Below are 24,689 nucleotides of genomic sequence, written 5' to 3' on the forward strand. Positions count from 1 at the left end.
GATCATCTTATCTGGGTGGAATTCTTAACCATAATCCCATCGTGTTGTACTCAGGCAAGACTGTGTGGAGAATAGATCCTTCTCTCTAGATTGCCCAAGGTAAGGGTGTCTGGGTAGAGATGAGTCTCTTTGTCTAAGAGTGACATAATCAAAGTCAGGGTCCCAGCCCCTCATTAGAATAAGCCTACCTCTCATTATAATATTCTTTCTCTCATTAATTTTTCACCAATCAGAGTTGATTTCTGCCTGTTAGGAACACCCAGTTTTCCAAGGGTACTTAAGTATTATGGGCACCCCAAAGTTGTCTTTGGCTTCTGAGAGTACCACTAAGCTCATTTTATTGATTATTTGCTAGCCATAATTGATAAATTGATTGCTCATTACCCAGAAATTGTCTTTTGGACTTTTCATTTGTCAGAGTATCTCTGGTGTTTAGTACAATGCATAGCACATCATAGGTAGTTAATAAATGTTGCTGATAGGGGCAGCTAGGTGGTGCAGTGGATAAAGCACCAGCCCTGGTCAGTCAGGAAGACCTGAGTTCAAATCCAGCCTCAGACACTTGACACTTACTAGGTGTGTGACCCTGGGCAAGTCACTTAACCCTCATTGCTATACACACACACACACACACACACACACACACACACACACACACACACACACACACACACACAAAATGTTGTTGATTGTGTACTGATTTTTTAATCAGGTTCAGGCCAACATTCTAGCCTATAGAGATCTTTTGGGATCCTGGATCTGTGATTTAATATCTTATCTATCCTTGCTAATTTCATATCATATGAACATTTGATACATAGATTCTTTTCCCCATATTATCAGTATATAAAAAAAGCTTTGGCACAGTGCCAAACATAGATCATTGAGAATTCCACAAGAGACCCTCTTCCAAACAGACATCAAACCATTAATAATTATTATTTGGACCCATCAATCAAACAGTTTTGAATTGAATCTACCCAAAACTATCCTCTCATCTAGGACCTGGGTTCAAATCCCACTTCTGAAGTTTACTAGATTTGCAACTTTTGTGAATCACTTAATCTCCTAGGCCTCAGTTTTCTCACCCATAAAATGAGGGGGTTGGACTAGGTGGCCACTAAGACCCCTTACAGCTCCAGATTTATAGTATTATAATCTAATCATCTAGCCCACAGGGATCTATCTTTTCCACAAGAATAGGATGGGAGATGTTATCTAAGGCTTTGTGAAAAGTCTAGGTAAATTAGAGGCAGTGAGGTGGTGCGGTGGCTAGAGCTTAGAATCTGGAAGACTCATCTTTCTGAGTTCAATTCCTGCCTCATATACTTACTAGCTTTGTGAACCAAGGGAAGTCACTTAAGCCTGTTTGCCTCAGTTTCCTCATCTGTAAAATGAGCTGGAGAAAGAAATGGCAAACTACTCCAGGATCTTTGCAAAAAAACCAAAAACCAAAAAACCAACAAATGAGGACACAAAGAGTCTGACATGACTGAACAATGACAACAAAATTAATTTATCAATAGCAATCCACTTGTGAAAAAACTGAAGTATCAAAAGGCAAAGGTCACCCAAAGAGTAAGCAGCAGAGCCTTGATCCTCTGACTCCAAACAGGGTTCTTTTTACTACAACAGGGTGCTTCCCTAGGTTTTTGGAATTGACCCAGAACCCATCCCCTGGCTTAACAGGGTGAAATGCCCTTGCCAGGACCAGCTAGTCATTCTCTCTTAAGGCTAGGTCAGCAGTTACATGACTCAATGTACTCTGCATTCTTCTTTTTTTTTTTGAAGGACATTGAGGGTTAAGTGACTTGCCCAGGGTCACACAGCTAATAAGTGTCAAGTATCTGAGGTCAAATTTGAACTCAGGCCCTCCTAAATCCAGGGCCAGTGCTTTATTCACTTCACCACCTAGCTGCCCCTACTCAATGTACTCTGAGGGAACTCTCTACTTACCCCATGTCCACCTAAGACATATAGGTCAGAGTGGGTCCAGCCAACTTTCTGTGCTCTGCCTTGTCTTTCTGATGATGCCTTTGTATGATGGTGGTACTTGGGACACATATATCACCACCACCACCACTGTTATGAGAAATAATTATTAATAATCACTATCTTGGGGACCCCAGTGACCTCCCCTTAATTTTTAGTCCTCCCTTTCCCCCACTCAAAGGCAAGGTCTCCTTGAGAGATTTCATCAAATCTCATCTGGGTCAAACCCAACCCAACCCCAAATCACATCTAACACTCTGTGACCCCATTTGGAATTTTCTTGACAAAGATATTGAACTGTTTTGCCATTTCCTTCTCCAGTTCATTTTACAGATGAGAAAACTGAGGCAAACAGGGTTAAGTGACTTGTCCAGGGTCACATAGCTAGGAAGTGTCTGAAGCTAGATAAGAACCCAGGTCTTCCTAACTCCAGGCCCAGTTTCTATTTACTGCACCACCTGGCTGCCCTCATCTCCATCAGGAGAGGTCTTCAAGCAAAGGTTGGATTATGACTGGTCAGGTAGGTTGTAGAAGGGTTGAATTGCCTAGTCCCTTCCAGCTGTGATATTCTTTGAATCTACAAAGATAAGTGAAATGACTTGCCCAAAGTCACAAAGCAAGTGAGTGAGAGGGAAGGAAATAACACCCAGGTGTCCTTCCTGAGGCCTCAGTCCAGCACTCTTCCCTTCTTCCCCTCAAGCACAGTCACCACCCGTGCTGCCTAAAGGAATGTATTGGGCCTCATCCCTGGGCTCGGCCACCTGCTCCTCCTCTCCTGCCAACCAGTTCTCCCTGTGGAGCTGAGGCCGGCTAGGTGCCCTCTTTGTGTCAATGTTTGTTGGCCTGCTGCAAAGAGAATGATGAACAGGATGGTTTGGACAGCAAGGTATGGCACAAAGCTATGTTAATTCTTCATAAGCTGCGTCTGCCGCCTTTTATATATCAACCTGAAATGTAATTATCTTTATGGCTCGGGGAGTAAATCACGGGTGTGTGTCAAAGAGATTTGCTCCCCTGTTTTATTACGTAATATATTAGCTCTACAGTTTTAAGATGTCATTACTTGGCTAATCACACGAAACGTTTTCATGGGCAAACAGTAATGTTGGAAGAAGCCAGGGGCCAGACGGCTGCTGCTAAATCTTTCAATGGAAGCCTGAAAAAGACCTCAGGATATCATCTTGTCCAGCCCCATCCTCCTAGGCTCAAAGAGCCCTCCCCAGTTCAGAGCTCGGCACTCTCAGGGGGGATCAGAGAAATCCGACTGGTAGAAAATAACTTACTCTGATGAAGAAGGTTAGAGGAGCCAGGATATTTCAAATTGGAGAAGAGAAGACTGAGCAGGTCACAGAAGAAATATTCTGGAGAGGAGAAAGAATACCATTCTGGCCTTTCTGTTTGTTTTGGGGTTTTTTGGTGAGGCAATTGGAGTTCAGTGACTTGCCCAGGGTCACACAGCTAGTAAGTGTTAAGTGTCTGAGGCCAGATTTGAACTCAGGTCCTCCTGGCTCCAGGGCCAGTGCTCCATCCACTGTGCCACCTAGCTGCCCCCATTCGGGCCTTTCTAATAAAAATAGAACAAGGGGATGGGAGGTCACATTGAGGCAAAAGTGATTTGGATTAGCTATGAGGATGAATGTCATAGAATCATAGACTTTTAGAACAATGAGGGACTTTATGGATGAGGAAGTGAAGGGGTGGGGGTTGGGGATGGGGATGGTCCATTTAAGATTTTACAACTGGGCATCAGGACTAGAATCCTTGTTCAAGTGATTTCCCATCTCTAGATCTCAAATTTCCTCAGGATGGACCAAATGGTCTCTCAGGTCCACTTAGGGTCTCACAGATGATGACCTTGTGGTGTTTTATGGGATCTCTGAGATCTCTGGTGTGGGGGTCGGGAGATTAATGGTTCCAGAGAGGGAAAAGAGCTTTGAGAGAGGCCTTGAAAGATGAGTAAAAAAATATGATCAACTCAACGGAGGGGGAAAGGAATTTGAGGAAGGGGAAAGAGCCTGAGCAAAGTTACAGAAGAAGAATATCATTGATCTCTCAGAATATATGTGACAATTCTGAGGAGAAATCAATAGGTAAGCTTGCCCAGAATGGAGGGCCCACGTAGGGGAGTTGGGAAATGTAGGGGGATTCATGTAGGGAAATTGAGTCATAGGAAATAAAATAGTAAAGGTAGGTAGGAACCAGATTATGGAGGGATTCTTTCCATAAGCAGTGGGGAGCTATAGGTGGTAATTGATTACAGGGGAAGTGGGAGCAGGTCAAGAACGGACAATGTGCACAGCACAGGGATTTAGGAAGATTACTCTGGTAGCCTTCATTAAAATCCTGCTCTAATGCCTCATCATAATATGAAAATGACCCTGAGTTCTTGAAGCCCCTGTCAGTGGAGCCTAAACTTTTACCATGTCCTACCAAGATGAAAAGGATTCAAGCCTGGGTCAGATGCCAGACCATGTCATTTGAGAACCAAAATACCCAAGTTTATAGAGGCATGGCATAATAGACATAACGCTAGAATAAAAAAGTCAAGGAGACCCAGGCTCAAATCCCACCTCTGATGATTGATTATTAGCTATGTCACCTTTGGTAAGTCAAGTCACTTCTGTGAGCATCAGTTTCCTCATCTGTAAATGGGGATACTTGTGATATACACATCCCAGGGTTATTGTGGGGCTCAGATGAGATATATGCAAAACATTTCATAAACCTTAAAAATGCTCTATAAATGCCCATTATTTTACTACCAGGTAATGAAATGTTTTAAATAAAAATGTTTATTATCAAAAAATGAGGGGCAGCTAGGTGGCACAGTGGATAGAGTCAGGAGTACCTGAGTTCAAATCCAGCCTCAGACACTTAACACTTACTAGCTACGTGATCTTGGGCAAGTCACTTAACCCTCATTGCCCCTCCGAGAGAGAGAGAGAGAGAGAGAGAGAGAGAGAGAGAGTTGGAAAGTATTGATGGTGGATATGGGCATGGGCATGGGCATGGGCATGGGGGTGGGAAAGGCAAGAGAGAGCAAAGGATTATGAGTAATGTTGGACGTTTTGAATTTGAGTCAGACATCAGACTGTCCTAAAGGAGAGGCTGAGGACACATTTGGGGATGGGACGCTGGGATTGAAGAAGAATCATTCTCCTTCATCTGTGGTGCTGGCATCAGTCGGGACCAGACTAAGCTCACCTCCCCCAGGCAAGCAGGCCTCTCTCTCTCTCCTTCTTCTTCCTTCCTCCCTTCCCTTGGGCAAGTGAACCCTCCCATCAGTGACTTTAGCTTCAGTTGTCCCCACCCATTGTTCCCTCCCTGCTCACTAGAAATGTTCCACCAAAAGAGAAGCAATAACTCCCGAAGTGCCACGTGGGGCCCCCACCACTGACAGGAATAGGGGGTCCTCTGTGAATGGGGACCTGCCCCAGGCCCTCACTACAGAGAGGGCTAGAGGAAGGAGGCAGTGGAGTTTCCTCATGTCAGAGACCTCTCAATATAACTGTATCTCATCAGTATGCCCACCAGCACCTGCTATGGCATGATGCCCCTCCGTTCCCAGGGCATCCAGCAAACATTCATAGCTCTGCCCAGCCTGAGGCATTCCTATAGTTCTCATCCCCTGCCCCCACCCCTAGTTCCTGCTCAACAACTTCCAGAATCTGGAAGAACACCTGGGAGCCCTGGGGGGAGGGAAATGATGCTCTGCGGTACAAGGGTTTCACATTGGCAACTATGTGAGCAGTGAGGGGACATAGAAGGGAAACATGGTAACACTCCCACTTGGATATTGGTGCTGTCCTGGATCCTACAAGGAGCGACTGCTCTAAGCTTCACCCCTTTGGGAACAACAGCAATACTAGTAATGTTAATAATCCTTGACAAGCAAGTAAGAGCTTTGGACTTGGACTCAGGAGACTGGCTCTGCCCCTTACTAACCATGTGACTAAGTGCATGTCCTAGAATCAGAGAAGCTTAGAATCATTTAATGCTAGGGCTAGAAGGGACCTTGGAGGCCACCAATCAGCAAGCATTTGTTAATTGCCTATTGAGTACCAAGTACTGTGCTGGGTAGTGGGGTTGCAAATACCAAGACTGAAACAATCCCTCCTCTCTAGGAGTTTACATTCTAACCTGAGAAACAATAAATATACATATAATATCAAAAGAATAAATACAAACAAATAAAAGGTCATTAAACACAAGGTAGGTAGTTAGGAATGATTGGGAGCTTGCAGCTGACCTACTGGGTCATCTGGACCCCTCATTTTTACTAGAGACTGAGAAACAGAACCTGAAGTATTTGTTATCCCATAATCTCTCCCAGTCTAAGTTTCCTCATCTGTAAAATGGTCATAGGATTGTAAGGGATGAAATGAGGAAATGCCTAGAATACCCTGTAAAAAGAAAGGCATCTATATTCAGCCATTCAATTCAACAAACATTCATTGTACAGTGCATGAGCTTTCCAATTCCTGGCATGTGGTAAGTGTTTTAATAAATGTTTGTTTGCCAATTGATTGATTCAGTCATCAGAGGTAACATGGCATAACGCTGGGCTTAGTTAGAATCAGAAAGACCCAAATTCAATTCCTAACTGTGTGACCCTGGGCATGTCATGTAACCTCTCTCAAGCTCAGTATCTTCATGTGTGAAATGGAGATAATAATAGCAACTAGCTCACAGGGTTGTTGGGAAGCCCAAAATGAGATGATATTAGTAAAGAGCTATATTAATGTTAGCTATTATTGCATCTAGCTATGCATTATATATAAATATGAGGTATTAGTAATGCCAGGGTAACTATAAAGAAATATGATTGCTTCCCCCCCCTTCTTTTTATAAACAAGCCAGAAGTCTCCCGCCCCAATAATTGTTGTCCCCTTTAAAGTAGTCATTTGGGGAGGCTAAGCACTTATTCTAACAATATTTGCTCAAAACATTTGGGGAACTCCTTTTGGAAACGCCTTCAGGACTCACAGCACCATCTTTGAAAGCTCCTTTTTGGATACTGACCAATCTTCTTCCTCGGAGGGTAGACTTGAGTGTGGCAGACAGCAAGCTCTATGAGGAATCTGAGGAGCCAAGTTAGGGAATAGTGCTGGCTCACACAGAGTCTAACCCTCTTAATTAAATTCATCTAACATCAAGTACCTAATAGATACTGCGGTGGGCTCTGGGCTTACCAAGAAAAAATGAAACCATCAGTGCACTCCAGGGGCTTACATCATGCATTCTTCTGTGGCTCAGAATTAATCTGAAGGCAGTTCATGAATCCTAGAGTTGGAAGGAGCCCTCAGAGGCCACCTTGCCCAAGCTGCCTGAAGGATGACTGCTCCCTGCAACATCCCCAAGAAGCAGTAACCTATTCCAGGCTTGAGGAGCATCCCCTTTCCAGGAATGGAAAGCCCACTTCTGCTCAGGAAATCCATTCCATTTTAGGACAGTTCACTGAAAGCACCACATTAGCATAGTTCTACCCACATCCCAAAGGGAAATGCTTTGCCCTAGCCCTCCTTCATGACAGAGAAATGATCACAGGTTTAGAACATATATCATACCAGCCAAGGGTAGCTAGGTGGCTCAGTGGATAGAACGCCAGGTCAGAAGTCAGAAAGATTCATCTTCTTGAGTTCAAATCCAGCTGTGTGACCCTAAACAAATCACTTACCCCTGTCTGCCTCAGTTTCCTCATCTGTAAAGTGAGCTAGAGAAGAAAATGGCAAACCACTCCAGGTTCTTTGCCAAGAAAACCCCAAAATGGGGTCATGAAGAGTCAGACACAACTAAAACAACACAACAACAAACACATACTGGTCACTATCGTGATACACAGACCTAACCAATAGCAAAGAAAGGGACATTTATCAACAAGTCTGTGAGACCAAGGGAAACCCAGGAATCATCTAAGCATCTGTGGTGGCTTCAGAAGGTTGCTTTCTGGGTCCAGGAGCTGCACCCTCACCTGTGTAGGGGTCAGTTGAGGAACCAGGGATTCCTCCTTACAGGCAGTGGTTAAGATCTGAGGGCTCAGGGTGGGAAGCCTGGGACTGCAGTAGAGGGAGGGCAGGAAGGGCTGATCTGGCTTCCTGGCACCAGGCCCTGGAGCTCAGCAGAGCTGATGTGAGGAGGGGACTTAACCTACTTACTGGCTAATCCTTCAATCTGTCTTCAAAAAGGCACTGAGCCCCACAGCAGGCAGGTTGGCCTGGGAACCCCCAGGGGCCAGGATAGATGGAGAGACACACCCCAGATAGCAAGGAGGCCTGCTGTATTCTGGGCTGGGGAGAGGGCGAGATGTGTGGAAAGAGCCTTCCCTTTGAGTCTTTTCCTGAAGGGAGAGAGTAACTATGGTTGGAACCCTTAGGCACTCTATCCTAAGGCCTGCCTCCTGGGATTGATCAACTCTTCCTAGAAGGGCAAAAAGTACACCAAAAAGTAATGTGTTCATCAGACTACACACACACACACACACACACACACACACACACACATGGCTTTGGACTCCTTAGCCCTTTCCCCAAAGCTACTTGACCCTAGGACTGAGAACTCTTCCTTACCAGGAGCTCCATTCCCTTAGAACTCTTTGCCCAAACCCTTTCACAGGGTTTTCCCCAAAAGGCACAGGAAGCATTGGGCCCCTGCTATTTCTATCCATAGAATTCCTGAGGGGTTTTTTTGGGGGGAGGGGGACTGTTTCTTCTAAGCCCTTCTTGACAATTCCCATTCCCAGCATTTAGTCCTCATCCTTACCACTGAACCCTCATTTCCAAAATTTTAGTCCAATTCCTATCAGGTAGCCCCCCATTTCTACCACTCAGTTCCTATCCTTAACATTTACTCTCCATCCTTATCATTAATCCACATACACAATACTTTGCTTTTACCTCCAAGTTTGTTGTTGTTCAAATGTTTTTTCAATCATCTGGCTCTTCGTGACCCCATCTGGGATTTTCTTGGCAAAGATACTAGAATGGTTTGCCATTTCCTTTTCCAGCTCATTCTATAGATGAGGAAACTGAAGCAAGCAGGGTTAAATGACTTGCACAGGATCACATAGTGTGGGGACCAATTTTTAATTGGGGAGTGTTAGCTAAGTGGCTCATCGCAATATTGGGGCAAGGACGGAGACTGGCAGCCCCCCTCAAAACAGAACAGGATTTATTTTAACAAGAATGAACTTTAAAAAAAAACACAAACAGGATCAGTAGGATCAAGGGAAAGGAAATAAAATGGGGAAAGGGAAATTGTACAACCTGAAGAAATACCACCTCCCAGGAATCAGCTGAGAATACACGGCAGAGCTCCTGTTGCCTTCTAGCTTCCAGGTAGAATGGCGACTTCTCCCCGTTCCCCGAAACCTCACACAGCCCCCAACCAATTGTCTGGCTGCTCTGACAGTCACATGACTGCCCTCACTAGGCTTCCAATCATAATTTTGCCAGGTCCATGTAGGCATCAGTGAGTGGTGATGACGTGAGGTTCCAGCACCATGGCAATGGCTACAACCAATGGGTGGAACACCGTGCAGTTTGCAGAGCCCCAAGCCAGTGGGTGCCGAGGCAAAAAAAACTCAAATAATAATTAATTCTTTACAATAGCTAGTAAGGTTCTGGAGCTAGATTTGAACTTAGATCTTCTTGATCCGAGGCCCAGCACTCTATTCACTGTGCCACCTTGCTGCCTTTTACCTGCAAAATTCATGCCCAGCCCTTAGTTTTCATCCCTGAAATTTACTAGTTATTTCCTATTTAAAAAACAAATGGTTCCATTTCCCACCTTCATGCCTTTGCACAAGTGGTTCCTAATGTCTGTCCTAAACATCCTTACCTCTACCTTGTAGGATGCCTAATTTCCTTCAAAACACCAATGAGATGCCATCTCTTATTCAAGGTCTTCCCTGATCTTCCCAGTTACAGGCATGCTTCTTTAAATTTCTTTTATACACACATATACATGCATACATACATACATACATACATATATACATACATATATGTGTGTGTATATATGTTCTATATATATTCTATATGTATCTATATCTATATATTTTCTATTCACTCATATGTGTCTATCTTAATCTCACCCCAGTAGAATGTGAGTTCTTTGAGGTCAGGGTACTTCATTTTTGTCATTGTACCTTTAGCATCTAGCATTATGTCTGGCACATAGTAGGTGACTTAGCAATGTCAGTCATTCAATAGACATTTATTAAGCACGTACTATGTGTCAGGTACTGTGCTAAGTGCTGAGACTACAAAAAGAGGTAAAATATATGTTTCAATATTTGTTGAATTGAACACATATTTTTATATTTAATCTGGCTTGCCCCACCCTGAGTTAATATCATGGAAATTTAGTGGGTCAGATACCTGTAAGCCATGCAAGCACTAAAGGGAGTTCTCCAGTTTTTTGCTTGACCTTGAATGTAGGCTTCTGGGTCATATGAGCAAAAAGACGTGTTGTGGGCCCAAAGTATCCCAGGAGTTCTCTGGGGCACATCAAGGAATCTTGTCCTTGAGAAACTAAACCTGAGGACAGATATCCCTAGAGAGATAAGTGGAACCAGATGGGACTGAGGTAGCTTCACCCATCATTCTGATCTCCCTTACCCCTGGGGAGATAAGTTTGGGTGTGGCTGCAGCCTTTGTGTCCTGAAAAGAGAGATGGCTTGAGAGATCCATAGCCACCCCTCACCCAATTCCTCCAGTCACCACCAGTGGGGGATGGTACTCCCTCACTAAAGGAACTTTCCACAGTCAGATGGTCACCCCCATCAGTCCTGCTCGAGGAGATTGGTACCTCAGAGCCACGTGCTTTGTTCCATACCTTTCTCCCCATGAAAAGTCCAAGGATTTCTTTCATAGTTTCCCTTCTCACCCCCCTTCCCTTGCCCCTAAATAAACTACCATCTTATTCTAACTGCTTTTGTGTGCAAGAGGGTGTAATTCTTTAAAGAGGAATTCCTAAGAACCCCAACCCCGTACCCCATTTTCTCCCATAACAGAAAAGAAGGTGGGGGGAAAACACAAACTGACCTTTCAATCACTCTGCACCCCCCTTTTTCCCCCCTCACTACTATCAGCAAAGCTACACTACAAGACTCAAGAGTCCAACACATGGATCAGAGCTTGCAATAAAACCCATCCCACACTTCAACCCCCTTCCCTCTTTCTAACATGTTGGAGACCTCACCTCCAGGCTGAAGAAATTTGCTTAGGCATCAACAGATAGCCAATGCATTGGGCAACAGCCCTTCACTAGCAAAAGCCTACTGGGGGCCACAACCCCATTGCACAAGAAATGCAAAGCTCTAAACTGCCCAGAGGGAGTGGTATAGTACACTGTTGGGGGGGTGGGGGTGGAGAGCACTCCACTAAGTCTGAGGGAAGGAGCATAGCATCTAGCTGGGACTAACTCATACCAGGCAGAGACCTAGGCTGGTGAACTGTGAATTGCCCAGAGTGGGAAGAGGCTGAGACTCTTTGAGATTCAGCCCCCAAGGAACCACCATCAGAAAAGACAGAATCAGAAAATGAAAAGGGACAATTAGAGGGTAAAAAGAGACTGAAATTAAAGATCTCAGGAAGAAGAAAACTCAAAGACCTTGAACACAATCAGATAAAGGAACAAGGAAAGCATTAGCAACAGAAAGAAATATGGCCTCCAGGTCTAGTAAACAAGTTTAGACATCTATGAATAAATATCACATAACAAAGGAAAATGATACAACACTTAATGAGACAGAAGACCCAGGGGAATGTGAGAACATGGAACTACAACACACTATTCCTGAGTAGTTCAAAAGAGAAAAGAGAATTAAGAAAACAGAATTTATGTCCTGCACAGCAAAAATAATGAGCTGAATAAAAAAAATTTGAATCTTCAATGGTAAGTCTCATCAAAGAAACAAAAGAAATAACAATAGATTGGGAATTCAAATATATATAGAAGTGAAGGACAGTCTAGAAGTAGAGAAGCAAAATCAAATAACTTTAAAAGAAAATATGTTTACTATGCAAGCAAAATGTACTGATCTCAAAGAAAGGATGTGTAGACACAACTTAAGCATCATAGGTCTCCCAGAACATAACAGGACAAAAAAACCCTTAACACCACAATGCAGGAAATAATAGAAAACAAGTGCCCAGAACTTTTGAACACAGAAAATGAAATACCATTTAAAAAAAATCTACAGATCACCTCTAGGAAAAAAAACCAACAACCACCCAAGGCTGCAGATTCAAGACACATGATGGTTAAATTTAACAGTTCAATTTAGAAACAAGTTCTGAAAGTGATCATGAAACAGAACTTCAAATATAATGGATTTTTTTCTTCAAATATAATGGAAAAGAAATTTAAATAATGCAAGCCTATTATGCACCCACCATAAAAAGTAGAAGAGAATGGAATAATGTGTCCTGAAGAGCAGTGGAGATCAGGATGCAGCCCAGGATGACCTACCCTACAAATCTGAGCTTAGCCAAAAATGGAAAAATATGGACATGCAATAATAAAGAGGCATTTGAAACACTTTTAGAAAGAAAATTAGAACTGAAGAAAGTATTTGCTTCTCAAACACCCCAAACAACAGAAATGCAAGAAGAATGAAGAAATGCAGCAGAATTGTGACAGTAAAGAGACCAGTAAGAAACCTTTTCCTAAATGTACACAAGGCAACAGGAGTGACAAAGTCCAGTGAAGATAAGAGTGAAGTGGAAAGCCTGGGGCATTATAGGCATAACATGGTGACACCCTGCCTACAAATGAATCAATACTTGTTGTTGTTGTTGTTGTTGTTGTTGTGTGTAACTATATTACAACATGGTTGGATACATGAAAGGGGAGAGGGGGGGAAAGGGATAGAAAGGAATGTGTGATGTGTCATGGTCAAATCAAGGATTAGCAATGAGGAGAAGATGGTCCCTATGGTCACAGAGAAGAGCCTATAGGGACTCCTCTGTAGTGAGGGTGAGGAGGAGGTAGGAAGGATTGAAAAAAAAAAGAAGGAAGCCTTTCTTTGGTGGTAGGAGTGGGTTCTACTGATGAATGCTTTTATGGGTGAAGAAAGATGATCTATGAAGGAAGATGGGGGTCTTGTTCTGGGTGTGGCCTAGAAGATTTTGTTCTTGAAAGGCCTATTCATCTTACCTTAGGTTGGGGGACATTGGAACTCCTAGAGGCAACTAGCACCTGGGGGAGTGGGAGAACAAAGACCAGATTCTGAGGCAATGGGGGGGGGGGGAGCAGGATATACATCTGTGGTGATCTACATATTCAGGGACATGGTGAGGGAAAGGTCCTATTGTGGGGAAGTATCCTCTCTAACACCAGTAATAATTGCATTGTTCTTTCAGTGAGTCACAATGAAAAAGTAAAATCAACAAGGCAAGCTCCACAAGGCAGCAACAGAAATGACCTAGAAGGGAAAGCCTAGAAAGGATACATTGGAAGTTTTGGTTGTATGAGTAAAATAGAGAAAAGAAAGACTAGATAATAACAGGGGCCATGAATCAGAGTATGGGGTCTAGAATAAATAGAAAAGGGGGAGGGATAATGAAGACAATGAGAGAAATCCTTTTTGGAAAGGGGTGCAAAAGGTCAAATTTTTAAAACTAATGAGCAGGACTAGTTGAAGGGGAAGAGAGGAAAAGGGAATATATTTGACTAAGCAATTAGAAACAAAAAAGAGGGGAAGAATGATATAATCAGATAAAAGTAGGAAAGAAAAGGGAACTAATAAGCAAAACCCCAAATGAAAAGGGGTAACAAATGAGAAGAGATCAGAGATGAGAGGGAGAGAACCAGTGACGACAAGGCTAACTTAGAAAATATTAAAGTAAAGTAACTAGAGGAACATAATATTGATTTTTGTTTTGTTTTGTTTTGTTTTTGCGGGGCAATGGGGGTTAAGTGACTTGCCCAGGGTCACACAGCTAGTAAGTGTTAAGTGTCTGAGGCTGGATCTGAACTCAGGTACTCCTGAATCCAGGGCCAGCGCTTTAACCACTGCGCCATCTGGCTGCCCCCATAATATTGATTTTACAGCAGCAGAAGAAAAAAGTCATAACTTAAAAAATATTAGAGTGGGCAGCTAGATAAAATATTAGAGTGGGCGCAGTGGATAAAGCACTGGTCTTGGATTCAGAAGGACCTGAGTTCAAATCTGGCCTCAGACACTTGACACTTACTAGCTGTGTGACACTGGGCAAGTCACTTAACCCTCATTGCCCCACCCCCAAAAATATTAGAGACAGATGGAAGAAAATATAAACCTAACTCTTCCAACTTTAAATGTCAATGGATTAAAAAATCCAATAAAATGAAAAAGAGTGATGGATTGATTAAAGAAACAAAACCTAACAATCTGTTACTTACAAGAGACACATTTAAAAAAATAGACATACACAAAATAAAACCGACAAGATAAAAAAATTTACTATGTATCAGGTGAATCCAAAAAAAAAAAAAAGATGTAATCATGCTATCTGATAAAGCAAAAACAAACATTCAAACATTAATAAATAAATAGGGACTTTGTACTTCCAAGGAGAAGAATCTAAGAGAGTGGTAGAGGAAGGAATAAGAGTCATGCTGGAGTCTAGAGTAAAGCCAAAGCAGTAAGTAAGGAATTGACTGGCCAACAGAATATTATTTTCCACTGGAGAGATGAAGAAAAGAAAGATGTTTACAGTGTTGGTGTTCCTCATGGGTCCCACAGTCTTCTCATCACCACCCTGCTCCTACTGGCTCAGTTTTTTCTGGTCTATACCTCTCTACTATTGGCTTTCTTCCACTCCCCACCAAGCTTTCTCCATTACCTCCATTACCTCCACAACCTCCACTCAAGTCCAGACTCAAGTCTGATTGAATAGTGCCAGGTACAGTTCTAGTAAATTTTTTTTTCTTTTTAGTGGTGCAATGAGGGTTTAGTGACTTGCCCAGGGTCATACAGCTAGTAAGTGTCAAGTGTCTGAGGCCAGATTTGAACTCACCTGAGTTCTCCTGAATCCAGGGCTGGTGCTTTATCCACTGCACCACCTAGCTGCCCCCACCACCTAGCTGCCCCGCCAGGTGCAGTTCTAATTGTGTCTCTCTAGCTTGGATCTCATTCTTTCCTTGGCTACTCTCTTTCTTCTTTTCCCTAAAGCCCATTTAGGGTCAAGCACCAAGCCTCAAGCACCCAGGAAACTCTCAATAGTGTCTGTCCACCCTATTGGGCTCACCAAGTTTCCTTGATAATAACTTGGGGGAGAGGCAGAGAGTAGCCAATCCAAGCTATACATACATACATACATACATACATACATACATACATACATACATACATACATACACACACATACATACACACATACACACATATATGTGTATGTGTGTATATATACATGTATACATATACATACATACATACATATATATATATATATATATATATGATGTTTCAACACCATGCACCTATCCTCATCCCTGATTCTTGGCCTTCTCAAGCTCCAACACTTAGCCCTCTACCCTCAGGAACTGGGACCACCAAAACCAATAGTCCTAGGACTGAGGCCCTCCCCCCCCCACCACTTTTTTAAAACAGAAATATAATTTATTTGTATAAAAGTAACAAAAACCAGCTGGGCTGCATATTATTTTCCTGAATGGACATCTGGACAACTGCTTTCTATGCTTCATCTGCAGCATCAGGAGAAGCTGGTGGATGCCATCTGATAATACAATCAACCAGTTCTTTTGCTCTTATTCTCTTATTTCTACTCCCCAAAACTAGGACCTCTGTTTTGGGGGGCTTTTCACCATTTTCCTCTTGGTTGAATAGATTTTTTTTTTTTTTTGGTGTGAGGCAGTTGGGGTTAAGTGACTTGCCCAGGGTCACACAGCTAGTAAGTGTCTGAGGCCAGATTTGAATTCAGGTCCTCCTGAATCCAGGGCCAATGCTCTATCTACTGCGCCACCTGAATAGATCTTTTTTATCTGAACTCCTGAAAGGGTCTCCATTGCTCTAATCCTCAATCCTTTCATCCCTATGAGGGCCCCAACAAGCCGAGCCTCAACCAAGAACCGTAGAGAGCCTTTTTCTTGGGGCTTGGGTCTCAGCCTCTGAGGAAGGGGCTGATTATACTCTTCTCAAACAACCTGGTTGCTCATGGTATCCTTGGGATGCAGGTGAAGCAGAGAGCAGAGGGAAAGACTCGCCCTTCCCCTTTCTCCATCACACCAGGGCCTTTCTGTATCCTTGTCATAATCTGATCCTACCCAAACTCCCCACTCTACCCCTCCCCACTCCCACATCCAAACTTGCCTTAACTCAAGTTCCACCAGCTGAGAGTAAACCTTCAATTACCTTCTGCTCACCTCCTTAGCTCCCTGCCCATTCCAGTGGATGATGACCATGACTCAACATAAGGCAACTGCTAGAATTGTGCTTGTGTTGAACTCATTAAGACCAAGCCTTTTCTTTGGGCCAGTTGGGGGAAATAAGACCTCATGGCTGGATAAGAAATGCAATGGTCTTTTGTAGATTTGAGGGCGGCCTGGATGGTAGATTGAATTATTCTAATTTGAAATGATGTAAACATTCTGCCAGCGGCATGTCCCTATTTTCCCTTGGTTTCAGGAAGAGAGCTATTGAGTTGGCTAAGTGATTTTGCAGTGAGCTGGATGGAATGCTAAGGCCTGCCATTCAGTCATGAAGGTCCCTGATTGGCTGAGGGAGAGTCTGGGGAGTGTGTAACAGAAGCTGTGCACCCATGTAGACAAATCCACATTTGGCACCAGGGTGCCCCAGGATGGAAGATGCCATTCTTTTATGGGGCCTTGGGCCAATCTAGGCCCAGAGGGCTTTAGTTAAGTATTAGGTTAGAAAACTTAGGTGCCACTCAGACTGGGAATAGCTGGATTTTTCTTTTATGAACACTTCTAATTACCTTATCCCTGTGTGTTATTTTTGAATTTTTATATACTCTTTTCTCTTGTGAATAAGCTCTGGGATACCCTTTCTTGTCATCTACAGTGTGTGGAGACAGAGTGAAAGATAAAGAAGGAAGGTGTTAGAACAGGCCAACAAGATAGAGTGGCAGAAAAAGATGGAATCCAGGTAATTAGGGGTCAAGGGTGACAGATTTTTAAATCAGACCACCAAACTAGCTCAAAAACGAAGGATCAAAAATATAGACTTAGAAGTGATCCCAGAGGTAATCTAGTCCAGTGCCCTCCTTTTACAGAGAGAATTTGAGCTCCAGAGAAGTTAAGTGACTTGCCTATGGTCACATAGCTTCTGGGTCATAGGAAGGATCCAATGCCAGGTCTTCCTGACTCCAAGTAGAGCACTGGCCACTGAACCTTATTAGTGCATACACAGGTGAGGCTCTCCACAATAATAATAGCTGCTGTTTATAGGACACTCTCAGGCTTACAAAGTGTTTTACAAGTATTACCACATTTGAGCCTCACAGCAACTCCATGAGGTAGGCACTAGAGGTATTAGTTATTATTCCTCTTTTGTTAGTGAGGAAACCGAGGATCACAAAGGTTAAGTGACTCGTCCAGGGTCTTACAGATAGGAAGTGTCTGAGACAGAATTCAAACTTGGGTCTTCCTGACTCCAGGTGCAGCACCCTATCCTCTCTACTACTGCCTCTGAATATCTTTGAGTACCTCTATTAATGCTAAAGGTTGCTTGTCATATCAAGACCACAGAATGATGTTTAGGCACAGCAGGGGGGGGGGAAGGAGGGAGGCAAGGGTCACTGGAGGTGATGCCATGGGATAACAAAAGCAGCATAGCATAGATGTGTTACTGCCCAGCCCTGAGTCTCCCTCATTTCTAGCCTCTCCCGAGGCTGAGAGAGAGGGGATGGGCATCACTAGGCTGCTGGAGTTAATAAATGTTGACATTTGGAGAGCTGGAACTGTCAAGGTATTTTATTGGTGTTAATATGATGCAGGCCAGATTATCAGTTCCCCAAATTGTCCTCTCGCAAAAAGCAAGTAAAGACAGAACAAGCTTCTTCTCTCCCACCACTCACTTAGGATTTGATTAAAAGCATCTTCCTTGTAATGAAGACAGGATTGAATTAGTGCCAAACTGTCCCTGCTCCCTGGTTATATTTTTCTATCTTCCTTAATTCTTCTCTTCGCAATAAGTGGGTACCCTCAAACTTTCTCCTGGGGACTCAACTTCTTCCCTCTCTCTACCTTTTTAGCCCTAGAAGTTTCTCTCTCTGTCTCTGTCTCTGTCTCTCACACACACACACACACTCACACACACACTTTTGTGCCTCTCATTTTTTGTTTTTCTCTTTGACTGTTTCATGATCTCTCAATATCTCTGTCTATGGCTATGTTTCTGTCTCCAGCTCTCGGTGTCTCTGTTTCATTCTCTGAGGGTCTCTCCTTACATTTCTACCTCTCATTTTCCTGTGTCTCTGCTTATGTATAGCTCTGTTTCTCTATGTCTTCCTATTTTCTGTCTCTGTGTCTTTATTTCCCTGTCTCTCCTTTTCTCTCTCCCTGTCTGAACGTGTGTGTCTGTGTGTGTGTATGTGTGCACGTGCCTTAGTTTTTGCCTCCTCCTTCTCCCTCCCCACCACCCAGCCTGATCAGTTTGTCTTCTGCCCCGCGCTTTCTCCAGGCTCCTATGTGTCCTGCCACTATGACTGAGCCCTCCATGTGAGTGATTTCAGAGCCCAGACTGCAGAGACTGAAACATTAGTCAGCAAATGCTTTCTCTCCATGTCTCTTCTCTGGCCTTGCTGCAGCTCAGCCTTCCCCATATTCTCTCTTTTATTCCTCTTTCACCCTCTAATACACGTGCTCCCCCCAGAGGCATCCTCAACTCTATGCCAGTGACCCTTTCCCACCCACTAAGTGACTATGTGTGACTTCCTGCCCACTCCCCTCCCAGATGCCCCCACCCAAGAACCTAAAATCCTCCACTGACTCAAGCAGCCCAATCTCTGCAGCTGCCTCTCCTGATCACGGAGAGTGATTTGTCATCACTTCTCATTCATGACCCCCATCTGGCCAGTATTCAACATTCCAGCAGCAAGCATACAGGGAGTCTCCGCACCCAATCATACCTGCCACCCCACCCCCATCCAGGTAGGGAAGTCCCTCTCCCTTTGAACTTCATCAATGCCCATGAGAAGACCCTCTACAGAGCTTGGGGACCCTTTGGAGGGGGCAGGATGGAAACACACAGAAGATAGATCTATTCCACACGTCTACTTCTGCTCAGGTAGCGTGGTGAGAGACCTGAGCAAGCTGGCAACATTCCACTATACCACCAAGAACTGTCCCAAAGTGGAATTAATTGAGTTAAAAGGTAGTAAATTTCTGATTCCTAGAGGCCTTCAAGAAAATGCTTAATAGTTGCTTGTCAGGGATGCTATGATTCAGGGGGCAGCTAGGTGGTGCAGTGGATAAAGCACTGGTCCTGGATTCAGGAGTTCCTGAGTTCAAATCCGGCCTCAGACACTTGACACTTACTGGCTGTGTGACCCTGGGCAAGTCACTTAACCCCTATTGCCCCCCAAAAATAAAAAAATAATTTTTTTTTAAAAAGGGATGCTATGATTCGAAGGTATTATTTTTCTAATACGGGTTGTCCTGCTTGGCCACCAACATTCTTTCCATGTCAGAGAGTCTATGATTCTGTGATTCCATCTGGGGACATCTGTGGCTCCATTTCCCTCAATAGCAACTCCTTGCTCATTTCCAGGCCCTGCAGAAAAGTGTGTGGGATCCAGACATATATTGCCCAGCATCACAAAAAATGCATTAGGTGAAACAATTTCACGGGTGGGGGAGGGGGGCAGTCTGTTCCAAGAAATGATCGCCAATAGCAATAGCCATTACTAATTTTTAGGCTTATAAATGAATTAACGGGTGATTGGTTAAACGATGCCACAGCGGGGATTTGTGACTTTGTGGTTAGGTTTGGTTATAATGTATTAAAATTACTCCAAAGTGCCTTTGGTCAAGGTATGCCTGGGTAGGATATCTTGCAGGTAAATGCTCCACTGCCCTCTAGGGGTCTCCTGCTCTGTTTGGGACCAATCAAGGAAGCATAGCAAAGTGAGAGAAGCACTTCTGGGTACCATCTTATGCAGCTATAGAATCATGCAGTCCCAGAGTTGGAGAAGACTTTAGAGATCATCCAGTCCAACCCCATTCCTGCAGCATGAATCTCTGTCCTATATTTGAAGACTCCTCAGGAATGGGTGACAAAACTGGGGCTCAGCTGTGGTGACTTGGCCAAGATCACTCAGCCTGCTAAGCCTTGGGACCCAAAGCCAGGGCTCTTAACTCTTGGTCCAATTTTTTTTCCTACACTATATCCCAATGTTTCCCAGGTACTTCAGTGCTCAGGTGTTCTCAGGAGAGATGCTTAGAGTCAGGGGAGGCTTCCTGGTGAAGGTGGTACTTAAATGGGTAGGGTAAGATTTGGGCAGAAAGAGGGAAAAAAGGAAGGCATTTCACACAGAAGGGATAATCTTAGCAAAGCCAGGTAGGCCATAAAGTGCACATACAAGAATCTCAAAATGTCATTCCTGTCACTTTAAAATCACCTAAAACCAGGACAGGATGAGTTAAAAAGAGAAAACCCTGAAGGGCTAAAGGACTCCTGTTCTGAAGGGATGTTGGGCTCCAATCCCCAGTGGGATTTTCCTCAAAGCTGCTTGGCTTCTTTGACTTTAATCCCAGGGAATAAATTTTACACACACACACACACACACACACACACACACACCCTCTGCTTCTCCCTTCTGTCCCATCATGGGCCATCACACACATATACACACTCTAGAAAGTCCCAGAAAGGGAAACTGAGAGGAGTCTGGGGGAGTCAGGCTCTGTGAAGGGGAGAAGATACTGGGAAGAGAGGGAGAGAGTGGAACCCTTCCCTTGAAGGCCCCTATACTCCTCCTAAGTCATTATCCCAGCTCACCTGCCCGGGTGCCCAACCCTGGCTGGGCACTGTGCCCAGAAGGTTGGGGGAAGGGAGAAAGGGCTGGGTTGCCAGGCTCCAGAACATACAGGCAGGACAGCTCCCACATGTTGGCAGGAGGGTACCCCTAGCTCCTCTCAGAGGGCCCTGCCTCCTGCACTGTGACTCAGCTTCTCCATGGAACTTGTGGTTAAGGCTCACTCTGGGCCCTTGCCTCAACTTCCCCCATGTCTGGAATTCTCTCCCTCCTTGCCTCTCTCTGACCCTTAGAATCCCTGACTTCCTTCAAGACTCAGCTAAAGCAACACCTTCTCCAGATAGGCTTCTTAGCCTCCCTCTTTCTTCCCTTTCTCCTGGGCAAATCTGTTCCTTTCCTATGCTCTGACTCATGGACCAAAGCTAGAACCTCAGTGCAGGGGTGCTTCAGGAGTAAGAGGGTAGTTCCTGAAACCAGAGGGGGAGACACAGGCTCGGTGGCCCAGCTAGATTCCTCTCCTAAAACTGAAACCCTGACATAAAATCTAAGGTAGCCACGAGGAGGGAGAGAGAAAGGGAAGCAACTCAGATGTGGAGCCTGGGGCCAAAGGGGTGGGAGATAGTACTCCTTGATCTGAGGAGAAACAGGCCGGAGACATGAATAGGGGTATGAAGTGTGTGTGTTGACTTACAGATGTTTGTGTCTGTGTGTGAAGCATCATGGGATGCTGCACACATGTGGGTGTGAAGTGTTTGGGTCCCTATGTTTGATGTGTCTACATGACGTGTTCATGCCATGAATTTTGCTCTGCTTCCCTCCTGCCCAGGTATGTTCCTGTGTTCTAGGTCCAGAGGAATGTTGTCGCTATCTCATAACCTCCCCTGTAGCCCATACTCCCAGCAGGGTTCCCAGAAATCATCCCTCCATTGAGCCTCTGGGACCCAGATCCTTCTTCTACTCCTTCATTGTCCGCAAAGTTCCTGGGAGGGAAGGGAGGGAAAGACTCCTCGCCAGCCTCTAGCCCTCTAACAGACAGAGGGGCTGCAACACCTTGCTGGCCTCTGTGCCCTTACCATGCCCTACTTCCCTCAGGGACCTCTCCTTAAGCTGAAGCCTCAGAATGAAGTCATGATCTCCATACTTGCTGAGCCTTTGGAAGCCAGTCTCCAGAACCAGTGACCAGCCCCCTCCAATCCTGTTCATTGCCTACGTGGCAAGCCCCCATCCTCCAACTCTCCTCCTCCTCCCCCCACTTAATCCTATCACCACCCGCCCCCCTTCTGTCATGGCCATTGAACTGCAATGAGATCAGCCAGGTCCCATGTTTCCCCATCTCCCCACCCCCAACTCTGCCAGAAGGGTCATGGGTTTAAGAGAAAGGATCAGAGCTTTCTCCTGATTCCCCAGCCTGGCAGGGCCCCCTAGAGGTCATCTAGTCATCACCCCACCCCCAACCCCACCCCCACTAGAGCTTATCCTTATCCCAGATAGTTCCCTTTTATCTCCATGATTCTTTCTGAGGAAAGAATGCTATGGACATGCCTGCTTGTATTGCATGTCTCTGGATCTCCAAGCCTTAATTCTGAGGAAATCCTCCCTTTGTCTGACCTGAACACTTCAAGCTACAACGCCATCCTCTTCTTCCCTTGATGTCCTCACCGCTTCCCAGTCCCTGATATCCTTTTGTTTCCTGCTTCCCCTTCACCACCCCACCCCTAGACTCCTGGTGCCTGGGGTCTGTGCGGTCATATGCCCCCTCTCCAATCTCGCCCTCCTGTTTTTAACAGTGCTATGAGCCTGCAGAGTGTAGGGAGAGGCGCATCCCTCAATGTTGTCAATTTCACAGCTCCGGCTTATCGGCATCTTCATATGGTGTCAGCCTGTCAACCGGGAGCCGGGGGGCTGCGTGTGTAACAAGCCGGGTTAAACGTTTTCCTCCCCACCCCCCTGCCGAGGACAATTTCGGTGCTGCTTTCCAAGGCCCCTGTCTCGATAGCTTCCCATAAAAGACATCCGCTCACTGTCATCCGTCCTTATTTGATTATCGTCTTACTCAAAACGCCCAGAGTGATCCGGTTAGGAGAGAGCCCGATTCCTGGCATTTTGTTTGTTGTATCTAGAGTTGGCTCTGTTTGGACAGGCAGGGAAGGAGTAAGGGTATTGGGGCAAATTAATCAGGCTTGATCTGGAAGGAGGGGGAGCATGTGTGGCAAAGATCAGGGTCGGGGAGAGGAGGGTAAAAATATATGGGAAGTAGGGCAGAATATTATTTGCAGGTGTAGTTGAATGTATTGGCTGTTTGTTTATTAATTTGTCTTTGTCACAAGGGAGGTTTCAGAGTGGGGAAGGGTGAAATGGTTCTATATAAAAGCAAAAAAAAAATAAAATAAAATGCATTAACAAAAACAATCTCTAGGACAGAGAGTTGGGGAGCGTTTGAACAGAAGGTTGTATGCATTGTCAGAGACAGCCACTGTCTTGGGTATTTTTACTTAACCGGTCTTCCTTGTTACAACCTGGATTCAACCTGGGGCAGAGGGGAGGGAAAATTTTTCAGAAATGAATGTAATGTAAAGACAACAAACCTCCATAAAATGTATATTTAAAAGATTTCCAACAGCCTAAAGGGATTCCTAGGCCATGAGCTGGGAGTTCCTAAGGATGAAAATGCCTCTTAAAAGCCTCCAGAGGCCTCCAAATCCACCCCCCCCAACATATAGCCCTGACCAATGCTGACATTTCTCAGCTCTTCGGGCAAAGAATATGGAAGACAAATGCCAGAGAGGCAGAGGCTTGCTTCAGAATGAATTAGATAGGGGCAGCTAGGTGGCGCAGTGGATAGAGCACCGGCCCTGGAGTCAGGAGTACCTGGGTTCAAATCCGGCCTCAGACACTTAACACTTACTAGCTGTGTGACCCTGGGCAAGTCACTTAACCCCCATTGCCTCACTAAAAAAAAAAAAAAAGAATGAATTAGATATCAGTGTTCTTCACATATGAGAAGTACATACATGTACAACACACACACGCACACACAATATGAGGTTACCTGAGTGTTAACGAAGTCACACTCCTATGTTCCGGCTAACGTTGTTGTATTCTGTGCGTACAGTTGACACCCCTCAAGCCCTCATCTTGTCAGTCATTTAGAAAACTCAAGCCTTCAATTACAAGAGAAAGAACAGAGCAGATTACATCGACCTCTTCCCACAGCTGGGGAAACAGTTCAAAGCCCATGTCTGACTAATGTGGGGGTGGAATAGGAACAGATTCCACCGTGAAGGGGCAGCACATTCTATACATACATACATACATACACATCAGGGCTAATGTTGGAGAACAAGGTGATGTCTAAAATTGGCCTGAAATGCTGGCTAATGTGGCAGCCTGAGCAGTTTAATTTAAAAAGAACAGCTTAATTTACTAAGAGTAGTTTAATTTACCAAATCCATAAGGAAAGACATAATCAGGGAATTGAAGGTAGGTATTTCCTGGTGCTTCCCTTCTGTCAAAAATTGAACATCATCCAGCCCTTTGGTGGCTAGATAGCCTTTCTGTCATAAATATAAACTATTGCCTACATCCATAAATGCTCACACACGTGGCCACTCAGAGATACATTCATATTTACACATTTATTGACAGAAGCACTCACAGGGATGCTCACATGCTTACACACACACACACACTCAAATATACAAATATATCTACACTCCCTTTCACATGTTACCATGCTTACCCACATGTATACTC

This window comes from Dromiciops gliroides, chromosome 3 (assembly GCF_019393635.1).
Source record: "Dromiciops gliroides isolate mDroGli1 chromosome 3, mDroGli1.pri, whole genome shotgun sequence".
NCBI lineage: Eukaryota > Metazoa > Chordata > Mammalia > Microbiotheria > Microbiotheriidae > Dromiciops > Dromiciops gliroides.